Consider the following 14,681-nt stretch of genomic DNA (forward strand, 5'->3'; position numbering starts at 1 on the left):
GGTCAGGTGCGAACGAACACTCATAAATTTCTAATACCATATTTCTTCAAACTGAAACATAATTATCAAAGTATAGTTTCGCACATAGATATGAAAAGTCTTTATTAAAGCTTGTGCCTATTTCCATTCTATGGGGACCAGCCACTAACGCAGACCCCACAATTTTATTATACCATCCCTATTTAAGTTAAAAATACTTACCAAAGTATCGTTATGCACATCTATATCAAAAACACTTGTAAACGTTTTTTTTTTGTTAATTTTTAATTTTTTATTTCAAGAGTTTGTGGACCCAGCGCTAACGCATACCCCACAATTTTAATGAACCAGTGTTCTGCCAGAAAAAATATACCCATTACTGTGTCTCGATAATCTTCTATCATTATATGTAATCAATTTTTCAAAATAGTCTACCATATAAGATGTTATTCGTGAGCAGACACACACACATATATTTAGCTTTATATATATATATATATATATATATATATATGTTTAGAGGTACAGAATTTAAATAAAGTTTTAAATATAATGGGCGGAAGTCTCTCGAGAGCTCTTTCAGCTATCATCTCATCAGGGGGAAATCGATAGCGTAAAAATAATACTATGTCAAAAGTAAAGACTTCTGATGGGGGAACGATTGAATTTGCCAAAAATTACGGGGACACTTAAATTAAGTTTATTAACGTTTAAAACACGATTAAAATGATGGCACAACGAGGGGAAAAAACGGGAGAAAAGATTCACAGTTCCCCAAAGAGGAACAATGCGGTAGATGTTTCTTTCTGCCGGAACAAAGAAGATTTTCGCACTGCAATAGAGACAGACTCCAAAATCTTTAAATGGTTTCTGGAGTCCGCTCTATGTAGCACCTCAAACCATTCAATTTTATATCTATCGGCACAGCACGGTTTGTCAACCAAATGCTGGCCAATAGCAGAGTCCAAGGCTGCAGAAGGAGGGATACTACCAGACCCCATCCTCCCTTGCCTGATCTTCGATGAAACACCTTCCCTTGTGTGATCTTCGATGGAGCATGCTGGTTTATACGAGCCAAATGATGCAAGGATGTTCGCCCAACATAACCAGCATCGCACTGGCATTAGAATTGATGTACAATATTGCCATCTATATAATCGTTTTTTAAACGTTAATAAACTTTATTTTTGGTACATTCAATAGTCCCCCATCCGATCTCGTTACTTTCTACATAGTATTATTTTTACGCTATCGATTTTCTCCTGATGAGATGATAACTGAAAGAGCTCTCGAGAGACTTCCTCCCATTATATATATATATATATATATATATATACATATATATATATATATATATATATATAACTACTTCATTTACTCACAAAAATTTAATATACGAAAGTATAGATTTATGTGTAAACTTTAAGTATTTACTTCAAAAGTGATCAATACTTAGGCAGAGCTAGTTAGTAATTTATAAAATATATATGGCGATTAAGCTACACTGAATATTCTGCGTTTCATCCACTATAGGATTCGTCAGGCTTATGCGCGGATTCTGTGGTTGCTTCTTGTTTTTATATATGTTGAGGATTTCTAGTTAGCCAACCAGCTTTCTAGTATCCACCGCGCCCCTTCCTATCAGCCAATGGGCATGCATTTTATCGAACAAAGGATACGTTTTAGAACTAGGTTAATGGTTTAAGGTAGATCTTTTCCTTCCTTTTTTCTTTTTTTATATAAATATACCTATGTGTACATATATATATATATGCAGGTTATAACGAGGAATGTTTACAAAAATAAACGGCTGAAATGAATTAGAATAAATTTGTGAACAAAAGCTGTATTTTTGTATTAAGATATTTAAGGATGAAATTTGTATCTAAAAAATATTTATAAAAGAAATTTCGTCAACTTTCAAATAGTTAATATGCCACATATAAATAATACATACCTTATTATTTATTTTGCAAAGGCATTATTTCCGCGTCTTTTAAGAATAGTGCCACTTCAAAATTGAAAGACACATTAACCGAAGGTAAACACGAAATATATTGACTAACGTTTCTTTAGATTCATAAAAATTGGAAACTTTCGTATTAATGACAGATTTATCAATGTTTAAGGAATAAGTGTTGTTGCAAAGGATGTAGAGATAGGAGCTTGGTCTTAGATGCATTAAAGGTAACCAGCCACCTCTTTCCCCACTGGACCACGTGCTCACGATCAGAGGAGAGAGAATCAGAGAGAACATCATCATTTACGGCCTTTGATGTGTTGCCGTAGATGGTCGTGTCATCAGCATAGATATCAACGAATGATTTTAGTATGTATTTTGGGAGATCGTTGATGTAGATCAGGAAGAGAGTTGGGCCCAGTATGGACCCTTGAGGGACACCAGCATTAAAACTGTGCGCCTCTGATTTCTGCCCATCAACCACTAATCTTACGAGTCTATCAGAGAGAAATGATTTAATGATCGAGAAAATATTTCCAGTAATACTGTAGCTGGAAATCTTGTGCAGTAGGCCTTTATACCAAACCTTATCGAAGGCCTTTGATATGTCGAGAGCAATTGCTCTAGAAATTATGCCTTTGTCGAGAGATTCGCTAATCCTATGAGATATAACCGTTAGTACATCTGCTGTAGACCTAGCAGAACGAAAACCATATTGCGTGTTGCTAAGAATGTTATTTCTGCTGAGGTGGTTGACTACTTCTCTATTTATTGTGGATTCCAGCAACTTACTCATGACACACAGGAGACTTATTGGTCTGTACTGAGAGGAGAATGACTTATCACCTGACTTCTAAAATACAGGGCATACTGATGAGGTTTTCCAGGGTGTTGGGGAGCACTTCTCCTTAAGGCAACGCTTAAACTGTTTGGTAAGTATGGGGGCAAGTTCTAGTTGTAATTTTTACCACTATAATTTGAACACCGTCAGGACCAGTTGCTTTACTGGAGTCAAGCTTCTTGATTAGCTTGGCGACCTCACGCACAGATATTTGTTTGTTGCATAGCGTGTTGTCTTTTATAGGAGGGAATACGGAGAGTAGATGGCCTTCGTCGCACAGGTTAGAATTTGCCGCAAAGTTTTTGGTAAGTAGGTTTGCCTTGTCGGCTGCTGTCGAGATGACATCTGGTCCATTGATAATGGTTGGGATAGAACGCACGTTTCTGTTCAGGATGCTATTTGCAATTTGCCAGAACTGGTGGGAACGAAGCCGCTGCTCAGTTACTTTTGATTCAACGGATTGAGCATATAGCTCTCTTGCATTTTTTATTTACAGTGGTTCCTGGCGGTCCTGAAAGCAGCTTTAGTTTCAGTGCATCTATTACGTTAGTAGCAACGGAAAAAGTGATTTTTGTGTGCGATGGCAGCAGCACATACAGAGGAGAACCATGGCTAGCTGTTAAGTTTTTGTTGGAATTTTTTCGATGGTATGAATTGGTCTATGCCTACAAGTAACCATTCGGTCAGGTCTGATACTATAGAGGACACATCCTTTTTAAACATGGAACGGAGAGATAGATCATATATGAATGTACGGCAGCTATCCCAGTCCGCCAAAGAGTATCGGTAGACAGTACAGTGGAGAGATACGTCTGTAGATTTATTATATTTCATTTTTATCTTAATTTATACGACGCAGTGGTCAGAGGATCCCAGAGGAGATAGAACTGAACATGAGCATAGCTCAGGGGAAGTGGATAGAAAAAGGTCTAGAACTCTTGCATACTGACCAGTAGTATCGGGCACACGGGTGGCCTCGCGAACAATCTGAGGTCATAGGCAATGGCAAAATAATGACGGAACCTCCCCTCATCGTCAGTCATATTTGAGTCGGTCAGCCATTCAACATTATGGACATTGAAGTCACTGCAAATGTGAATGTTAGCCGAGTGATGAGCAGACAGAATGTGGTCAATTTTCTCTGATATCCTCTTAAAGACAGTAAATCCGCTGTTGGGGGGGCGATAGAGGGCAAATATAAATGCAGTGGTGTAAGCAAGTGCAACCCAGAAGCACATATAAGTTAGAGTAGGATCTTCACTGGAGATATCCCTGCCACATGAGCAGCCATTTTTAATGTAGGCACATATTCCATGCCCGTGGCGATCTTGGGGGTCAGATTTAAATGTTAAGTTATAGTATCCTTTAATTATGAACTCATCTTTTTTTTTACATGGGGGTCACCACTTATCAAGACCCGAAGGCCACGTAGGGATAAGGGTTGTTGCGTGTACAGTAATCAATGAGATAGTATTGTAATAATCATTCGTATTGGGGGTTTTGATAGAGTGTCTTACTTAAGGGGGCGGTTTGTCAGGAGTTTGTTTATGTTGGACTTGAAGACGTCCAAGTTGTAGTCAGACGGGAAACAGGCAAGCGGCAGAGAGTTCCATCGGCGTGCAGTTCTGAGAAAGAAACTTTGCTCATGGAATCTACGTCTAGGGAGGTGGTCGGCCCTATTCCATTTTTGCTTAGAAAGAATATTCAGGTTTCGTCTCCTGTAATTAGGTTTCAACCTCTGGAAGATTAGAACGTAGACCCCTGATGTTGGAGAAGGAGACATGGTAGTAGGGGCCTACGTAGGAAGATGGGGTTCTAAGTTTATTCGTGTTTTCTTTGTTTAGATATTTCATGTTGAGGATTTTGAGATTTGTGAAACAGGTCAGCATACTTGGTTAGAGCAGAACAGAGAGGGAAAGTAAGAGAGGAAAGACGGGATTTTTTTGTAGCACATGATAAGGTAAAGCCGTAACAATTACCCACTAGTATGGCATCGAGAGGCCCCACCAGAGACTACTGCATGGTTCCCTAAAAAATGAAATAAATTTGAAACGTTTTTGCTCGACGAACGTTCGCAATCTCTTTGCTGCGCAGTTATCCGAGCTTGAACTCAGTATTTCTTCTAGTAGCTTGGACTTCTGCATTTCTCTATGTCCCTAAAACAAGGAGGCATATACGCTGAATTCGAATTAAACAGACTTTCTTAATGAGACTAAGAGTGCATACCTCCTATTCGGTTAAAGATTCCCCCTGCCACCAACATGGCGATTTCGATATCCCGGCGCTAATCTATCTATATATCTTTATATCTATATATATATATATATATATATATATATATATATATATATATATATATATATTTATACAAACATTAATGGCTACATATGTGCATAATATACCTGCTCTGTTCACTCATTGAGCACTCTTTGGTAGACACATGTTGTTTCATTGGACGTGCCTATAGGAAACTAAACTCTACTGGCTATATATATATATATATATATATATATATATATATAACTATTTTTATTCTAAATTATATTTTATTTTTTGTAGGTTCTTCAATTATTTTTCATTAGAATGTTTCCCTGCAGTTCAGTAGAATCAAGTAGATTAATTTACTTATATATATATATATATATATATATATATATATATATATATATATATATATATATATATATATATATATATATATATATATACAAAGATATGGATATAAACCTGTTATTTTGATCGATTGCAATGCTTATTACATTAGTGACTTTTCCGACTTCCTACCGCTTGATATCAATCTTTTTCTCGCAATCAGTTTGGCAAATCGATAAAAAACAATTGTTTTTATTTCATTTTTTATCGGTTCAGTTTCATTATCCGGGATTATTTACAAATATTTTCCTTATCTTGGAAGTTGTTTTTTCATTCGCAAATGTAATTCTCTTCGTATTTTCATGTACTCAACGTATCCTGATGCCATTCCTACACCCAAATCAAATATAGAATTATCAATATTAGTATCTATATATCTAGCTCGATACTATTATATAAAAGGAAGTTATCCCCGTGTTTGCGAGTTAGTTCCGTATGTGTTCGGAAACGGCTGCGCTGATTTTAAAAAAAAAATCCACGAAAGTACATGATGTGCCTCGGGTTGTTCTTATGTAGATTGGGTATCAGAAATCCGCTGGTGAGTTTCGAAAATCGATTATTGATATAATCCGACCACACAAAGAATCCGATATTGACCAAAGTAAATAATTTTATATAACTTAGCATCACAAATCATTTGAGATGTGTCCTCTTGCGTAAGTAACACAGCCCAGCCTATAAAATGAACTGCATTATCCTTTATGTCATATAAAGCGATCGAAAACGATGTTTCTTTTTACATAAAATTGAACAATAATATTTGAAGTTTGTGCGTTTTACTATAGGTATATATATTTATATACATATATATATTTACACACACACACACACACATATATATATGTGTGTGGGGGTGTATTAGTTTTGTAAAGTGATTAATAAACGTGATTATGTACAAATATATATTTTTTTGTATAACCAGTTTTTTTTTTATGGGAAAGTGTCGCGTTTTACATTTTTACTTTAATCAAGAGTAATTTCTCTAAAGTGCAATGCACGCTTATATATATATTGTGGTCTAACCACTACAGGGAAGCATGTGAATCTTAGGCATAACGGATAACTGCGCAGCAAAGAGATTGCGAACGTTCGTCGAGCAAAAACGTTGCAAATTTATTTCATTTTTTAGGGAACCATGCAGTAGTCTCTGGTGGGGCCTCTCGATGCCATACTAGTGGGTAATTGTTACGGCTTTACCTTATCATGTGCTACAAAAAATTCCCGTCTTTCCTCTCTTACTTTCCCTCTCTGTTCTGCTCTAACCAAGTATGCTGACCTGTTTCACAAATCTCAAAATCCTCAACATGAAATATCTAAACAAAGAAAACACGAATAAACTTAGAACCCCATCTTCCTACGTAGACTCCTACTACTATGTCTCCTTCTCCAACATTTAGAACAATCGATTTAATTACGAAAAATGGGCAATGAACCTGATTTTGATATGTTAAATCATTAGAGCGTGGACTATTTGTTGATATTCATTCACTCCCGAACGTCGCCAGATCTCCCTGCTCATATGATAGAATCCATACACATATAGATCTTTTTAATGTTTCCCGGAAGCAGCAATATGTGGCTACATATTCAGGAGGTTATTTCTGTCACACAGACACAAGTAACTAGAGACCTTTTTTTTTATATACAACAGTTTGGTCCGTAGATTATCACCTGAATAGATCTATAGTTACGTGTACTTCGCTCACCAAAACGTGCTCACGAATATATAGCAACAAGATAACTCATATGAAACAAAAAAAATAAAAAGTATATGTTGCCCTACTTTAGTATTGAGCACTCTTGTGTTAATCTTGTTAAAACTTCATTTGTAGCTTAACCTCTCCAAATATTAACATGGAATTATATATATATATATATATATATATATATATATATATATATATATATATATACACACACACATATATATATATACATATATATATATATGTATATATTATTTTTTAAATATAATTTTAAAAATATAATTTTTAGAATATAATTATCGACTGACACGTGTTTCGTCGTCTACGACTCATCAGAGTGGCTAAATCGGGCAAGACTCGAAATCGGGACCGCATGATAAGAAGCCGAACGGCCATTTTGTGATACTTTGTTAAAATTCTGCAGAACTAACACACACCCACATACACGCGCACACACACACATATACAGACATATATATATATATATATATATATATATATATATATATATGCATATATATGATATATATATATGTGTTTGTATGTGTCTATATGGGTGTATGTGTATATGTCTGTGTGTTACTTGTGCAGAATTTGAACAAGGTATTACAAACTGGTCGTCCGGCTTACCTTGTAACATGACGTAAACCGCCGGCTTTCACCGAACATCGCCGAACATCGCCGAATATGAAAGCATAACAACGGTATTTAAGGAAAATACTGAATAACACATTTAAATATAATAAAATCACAGGAAAAATACTTAAATAAGTAAAACACAAAACAACAACCTTCAATAACATTTTTGTTTTGTTTTTGTAACAATTTTGTGAAAAACAAAATAAATAACAAAATAAATAAATAAACAAATCGTATTTTTCCAACCAATGTTTTTGTCAAACAAAATTGAACAAAACCAATAAAAAACAATTTTTGTTTTGTTGTTTTGCATATTTTTTAACAAAGGTTTTACTTTTTTTCTGTATTTTTCATGGATGACTTTTTTGCATTTTTTAATTATTTTAAGTAATGTTAAATTAACATTTTGTTGTTGTTGTTGTTGTTGTTGTGTGTGTGTGTGTGTGTTTTGTAATAGTGAGCCTGGGTAATCGATTTTTGCAAATCAAATTCAATTAAGATAGCCGGAAATTCCCTTAAGATGAGGTAGAGTTTTTACAGTCGCAGCGAATGTGAACGAAACTTCGCCAAACCAACCGGATAGCTTTCCAATATATGGTTGAAGATGTAGACAAAAAGGTCATTACAAAGTTTCCCTCACCAAATAAACTCGATAATGTCGTTGAGTATTTTTCCAATATTTTCCCTAAGGAAGGTAAGATCTTTTGCCGCAGAAGTATCAGCGTCTTACGTTACATTTCAGTCAAACACGAGCGCACCCGTTATATTCCGAGCAAAAGGGAGCAGGCCCTTTGTTGTGTGTGGTTCAAATTTTGCACAAAACCTATATATATATATATATATATATATATACTTTCAGCGCGACTTTGGGTGTTTGGAGGTGTATGTCTAGCAAAACAAAAAAAGGGGTAGAAGGAAGGCAGGCTCGAACTCGTACCGTAAAGGAGAAAAAGAACGGGGAAAGTCTTGACGTCTTTGCTGTTACGACCACTGCCAAACCGGAACAGACGTAGGTTTTAATTAAGGCTAGACAATCGAAACGAGAGGATGACTTTGGAAAATATCGGCGAAAAAAGCGAACCCCCCGTGTAGAAAAAGTGTCCAGTTGAAGTTAAGATATTAATGTTGTTAGCCATTTTTCTGTATTTGTGGTCTGAAAGGTTCAACTTCAAAACGCTACTGATCTTGTAAAAATCTGTCGCCTCTGTCGAAAGTTTTAGGCACACATGCAAACATACATACGTGCATACATTTATATATTGGTAACTCAAATTTTCGACCGAAATCAATTAAAAAGCTTGCCCTATCTCTGAATAACGTTTATGTAAAATTTCAAATGTTTAGACCAGAAATTGTCTGAATAATTTGGTAGAGATCGTAGCAGTCAAATGTTTTTTTTTTTTTAAATTTTGACCCCTATTATGTCCCCTTCAAATTTATTCTTTTGGGGCAGAAATCTAGGTACCAAGAAACCTATATCTAAAATTTCAAGTGTTTATACCCAAAATTTCGGAGGAGTTTGGTAGAATTCTCAAAGGTCAAATCGTTGAACGTTTACCCTTTAATATCCAAATTTCTAGCCGAAAACGGATTACAAAGATTACCCAAAATCTCAATACCCTGTATATAAAATTTCAAGTCCGTAGACTGAAAATTGACATAGTTATTGTGTAGGGACATATACACAGACATACAGATACACACACATACACTTTCACTCAGATATATATATATATATATATATATATATATATATATATATATATATATATATATATATATATATTTACTAAAATAATTAAATACCTATAGACACTAGTGTTTCATCCTTTCGGCAATCTTAAGTACAGGGAGTCACGATTAACACCAGTCAATAGATTCGAACCAGAACACCTCTGGCTCCCTTTGCAGAGGCCGTATCCATTTCACTACCGTAAACCGCGTGAAATAATGTTGATATTAAAGATTTTAATTATAAATTTGTTTACGTCAATCACAGTGATCTAATCGTAATATGATGATCTATGTATAAGAACTATATTTACCGACTTAAGTCAACCGAAAGTGCTCAACGATAAGAAACGATTTTTTTTAAAGGGGTTGACATAATTATTTACTATAATAATTTAATTCCTAAATACTACTATTTTATACTTTCATCTCTCTCTCTCTCTCTCTATATATATATATATATATATATATATATATATATATATATATATATATATGATATAAAGCTGAACGCCTGTGTGTGTGTGTGTGTGTGTGTGTGCGTGTGTGTGTGTCGGCTGGTCACGAATAGGGTCCTATATGGTTGGTTATTTAAAAAAAAAAAAAACTGATTACATATACTGATAGAAGATGTATCCAGGATCAGGAATGGGTGTGTTTCATCTGGCAGAACGGTGATTCATAAAATTGTGGGGTCTGCGTTCTTCCTGTCCCCCAAAGTATGGGATAAAAAATGAAAAAAAACGCTTGCAAGGGTTTTTGATATACATGTACATAAGAATACTTTGTTAAGTATGTTTCAACTTATATAGGGATGGTATAATAAAATTCTGGGGTCTGCGTTCGCGCCTGTACTCTATAGAAATATCGCATAAACTTTAACAAATACATTTCATATCTATTTGCGTAAGTATACTTCGATAATTATGTTTCAGTTTGAAGAAATAAGGTATAATAGAATTATTAGGTGTTCGTTCGCGCCTGACTTCCATAGAATGTAAATATGTCACAAAGTTAAACAAGTTTTTTTAAAGGGGTGACGGTTCACAATTACACCTTAACTTTAATCTTAATTCACGTTAGCTTTTATTCATTTTTTTTAGTTGTATCATATTGTGTCGAATAAATTCACCTCATAAATTCACGTTCTTATTAAAATGAAAGCCAAAAAAGTCGGAACTTTAGACAATTCTCGAGACAAATTTTACATAACTCTGTTTTTTTTCCTCCTCCACTTGCACGAAAATAAATAAATAATAAAAAATAAGAACGTTACTTGTTATCGTGTCAAAAGAAGGAAAAAACCGTCTTCACGTGATTAAGTGTCTTTTTAAAAACATTTAAATTATCTTTTTATTGTTATTTATGTATCTGCTTAAGCTTTTTTTGTCAGGAATTCAGTTAATTACAACCCTTTCTTCGTGTTCTTTACATTAAAATAGTATATCCCTGAATCCGACGGCGCAATACTACATTGTTCAATACCGTACAACTGAAACGAAGCTATTCTGCTTGAAAAGGGCGTCATTTTCTTCTTATTCATATTTATATCAATTATTTGCTTCTAAAAACTAAAGTAATTACGTGTTTACTTTTCTAATATCCCATTTTGCTGTTTCGGATTATTTTACTAAATAAATAAAGCCTCATAATTTTTCAAAACTGTTTTTGTTTCTTTCGTTTTCGATATTTTGTCGATATTATTTAGTAAAAGTGTTTAGCAGAAAAGCCAACAAACGTCTACCCGAAAAATACATATAAAAGAAATAAATGTTACCATAGTCAAAAAAAGTTTAGTTCATGTTTTTTTGTTGTTTTGAAATAGTTTTTAATGCTCTTTACTTGAAATAATTTTTGCGAACCGAAATAAAAAGGAAATTTGAGGTGATAACTACCTAAATCAATTTTTATATAAACTCCACATGCCATAATCAGATATTCCTAAAGCACAAAATAACGGAAAAACATTTAAATATGTTTATAAAAATTCCTTACGTTGACTGAACTCTCTTAAATTGTTAACACAGAATGCTCAGGTGCCCCTCCTTCAAATTGAAAACGGGTCCCTCCATTTCAAGGTCGCTGCAACTTTGATAAAAAAAAATTACAAACTGCATAAAAATAAAAACCAATGAACTTTTCTGCCATGAAAGTAACTTTTATTGAATATTGTAACATTTATTTCTAGTATATTTATATTATTATATTTTTGTCTTTGTACGTAAGCAGTATTTTGTTGGTCACTCTTTGCAACGAATGGAAACAAAGTTGACATAAAAAATATATTTTCGCGAAAATTATCTTTACTTTTATCATATATTGGTTAGGGTAAAATTTTTGAGTGTCAAAACCTATCTCTTTACAACGCCGTCCTTTTTCATAACCTATCATACTTTCATCAGTCACAGTCCATTTTCTGTAGGCTGTTTTTGAACCCAGTCAACGACGGGTATTTCTGCTATTATATATATATATATATATATATATATATATATATATATATATATATATATATATAGTCATCCACATATAGCACTTTTTCGCTATTTCACAGCTCATCAGTTCGGCTAGGTATGTAACTACCTCAATATTCTAAACTCAAGATGTGGAGCTTTTTAGTGATACACATACAGTACAGCTTTGCTATTAACGTTTATATATATATATATATATATATATATATATATATATATATATATATATATATATATATATGGCGGGGATAAGAGAGGAAGAGAGAGAGGGATAAATAAAAAAGTTATGGGTTCATCAACGTTTCATCTTTATATTGAGATTCCTCTAGATGAGTGAAATAAATAAAACAAAACAGCACAAATATTTGAAAAAATATTTTCGATGTAATGATATGGATGACTCTGCTCCATTTCAGAACCGGAACAACTCGTTCATTGTAACTTCATATAGTCGTTAACATATTAAACACCTCCTATAATATTCTTTATACAAAACACCTCTTATAATTATTAATATAGAGAACGCCTTCTATAATTATGATTACATATAATTCGTCCATAAATTTCAGAACAAAAATACCCCTATTTTATTTCAATTGGCCATCTAGATAAAATTATAACGGACATATGTGTTCCAAAAATATAAATTGCAATATGCCATTACATATATATACATACATATATATATATATATATATATATATATATATATATATATATATATATATATAAAGGAGATTAGAACAGTAGTCTAAAGAGCAGAGTGTATTTTAATGTAATAGTGAAATTACTAGTTTAATTAAAATACAGGAAAGAAAAACTGCTCGTTGTAATTTAGATAAATAATAAGCTCGATAGGTAAATATCCTAGAGCTAATTTAATATTTAGTAATGTGCTTGATAATTTAAAATTTAAAAATCAAATTATAATTAATTTAAAAAACAGTTTCATAAGAAGGAACAAGATTTTGTTGTTGTTCTTTCTTATGAAACGGATTTTTAATTTAATTATAATTTGATTTTTAAATTTTAAATTATCAACCACATTACTAAATATTATATATATATATATATAATTATATATACATATATACATGTATATATATATATATAACGTATTCTTTTTAAAATGGTGTATCAAACAATTTCTTGTATTTCCAACGACGTTGTTACGTTTCTGAAATGAAACAGGATCATACATTTAATTACAAAAAACATATGTTCGAATATTTGTACAAGTATTTCGTTTTTTTTTTATTTAATTCATCCAGAAAATCTGTTGGATATAGACAAAATGTTGATGAACACAGTACTTGTTTTGTTTATTTTTTCTCTGTTTCGTCAAAATACTATTGCGAAGATTCTCATATATATATATATATATATATATATATATATATATATATATATATATATATTTATAGTTGTGTGTGTGTGTGTGTGTGTGTAAATGTAAAAAAAAAGAATACGAAAACTATAACAATGTATAACATTTCTTTATTCGTTTTCTATTGGAGACAAAATAATATTATCAATAGAATAAAGTGTCGCAATTGGTTTTAGCTGAAGATGGTTACATGAATAAGCTAGGTTAAATAAACCCACTATGCTTTAGCAATCAGACGTGAAAAGGTCACACGTAAGACATACGTGTGCTTTTTGAATAATGGCTTAACGGAATTAAGGTAAGGAGGTCGGGAAATTAAGAGTCAGGGAAGTTCAATAGCCTTATTCAAATCAGGAAGCGAGGCTGTGAAGAGCAAGCATGTAGAGACGAAATGCAGACTATATATATATATATATATATATATATATATATATATATGTATATATATATATATTGTGATGCCGCGAAATATATTGATATTGTTTTATTATTACACCCCCCACACACATACACATATATATGCATATATATATATATACGTATCTCTGTAGTAATAAAGCAATGTTTGTTGTATATTTCGCGCACCAGTGAAACTAATATAGTATATTAATTAAACGCTATAAATCCGCAATTATACTGAATTTAGCGTAAAAAATGATGTATATTCTTAAGCGTTTACATTGAATTAAAGATTATTCATTTTTAAAGTAGAATGAAACTATTGGTTGCATTAATTTTATAACACGATCAGCCGGTCACTGGCTTCACGTGTTACAGTAAAAGTCTTAGAAACGGTCTCATGAAGATGTGAAGATGGCTAGTCATTAAGGTATGTGTATCAAGAAGAAAATCCTCCCCGAGATGTGTGATGTGGGTGTGGCTCCTTCATCCTCGCAGATGACTTCTTCACTTTGGTGGCATTCTGGTTCGAATCTCCTTTCTTCGTCCTCTGGGCCGCTTTGTTGTTTAATGTAGGCATTCATTGTTGACACAAAAAACACACACACACACAGCCCGACACAATCGTAATATTTATGAAACATAATTTACTATTTATTTTATATTATGTATACACTATATATTACCAAAAAAAAAATCACACATTACATATCCTTCAATTATTAAACTATCTATGCTTAACTAGTGCTTAAGGGAGTTGGTCGACCCCTCTCGTTCACGGAGAGACAGAAACACGCGTGTTCACGCCATGCTGTCCTGACGAAAAAAGGCCGTTCAAGAAAGGTAATTCTGGGATTGCATTTCTGTGTATCGCTACGGTTATGGCCAAATCACAACCCGGCCATGCTATAGA

The sequence above is a fragment of the Euprymna scolopes genome, chromosome 11, assembly GCF_053919585.1.
Source record: "Euprymna scolopes isolate OS-2025 chromosome 11, ASM5391958v1, whole genome shotgun sequence".
Lineage (NCBI taxonomy): Eukaryota > Metazoa > Mollusca > Cephalopoda > Sepiida > Sepiolidae > Euprymna > Euprymna scolopes.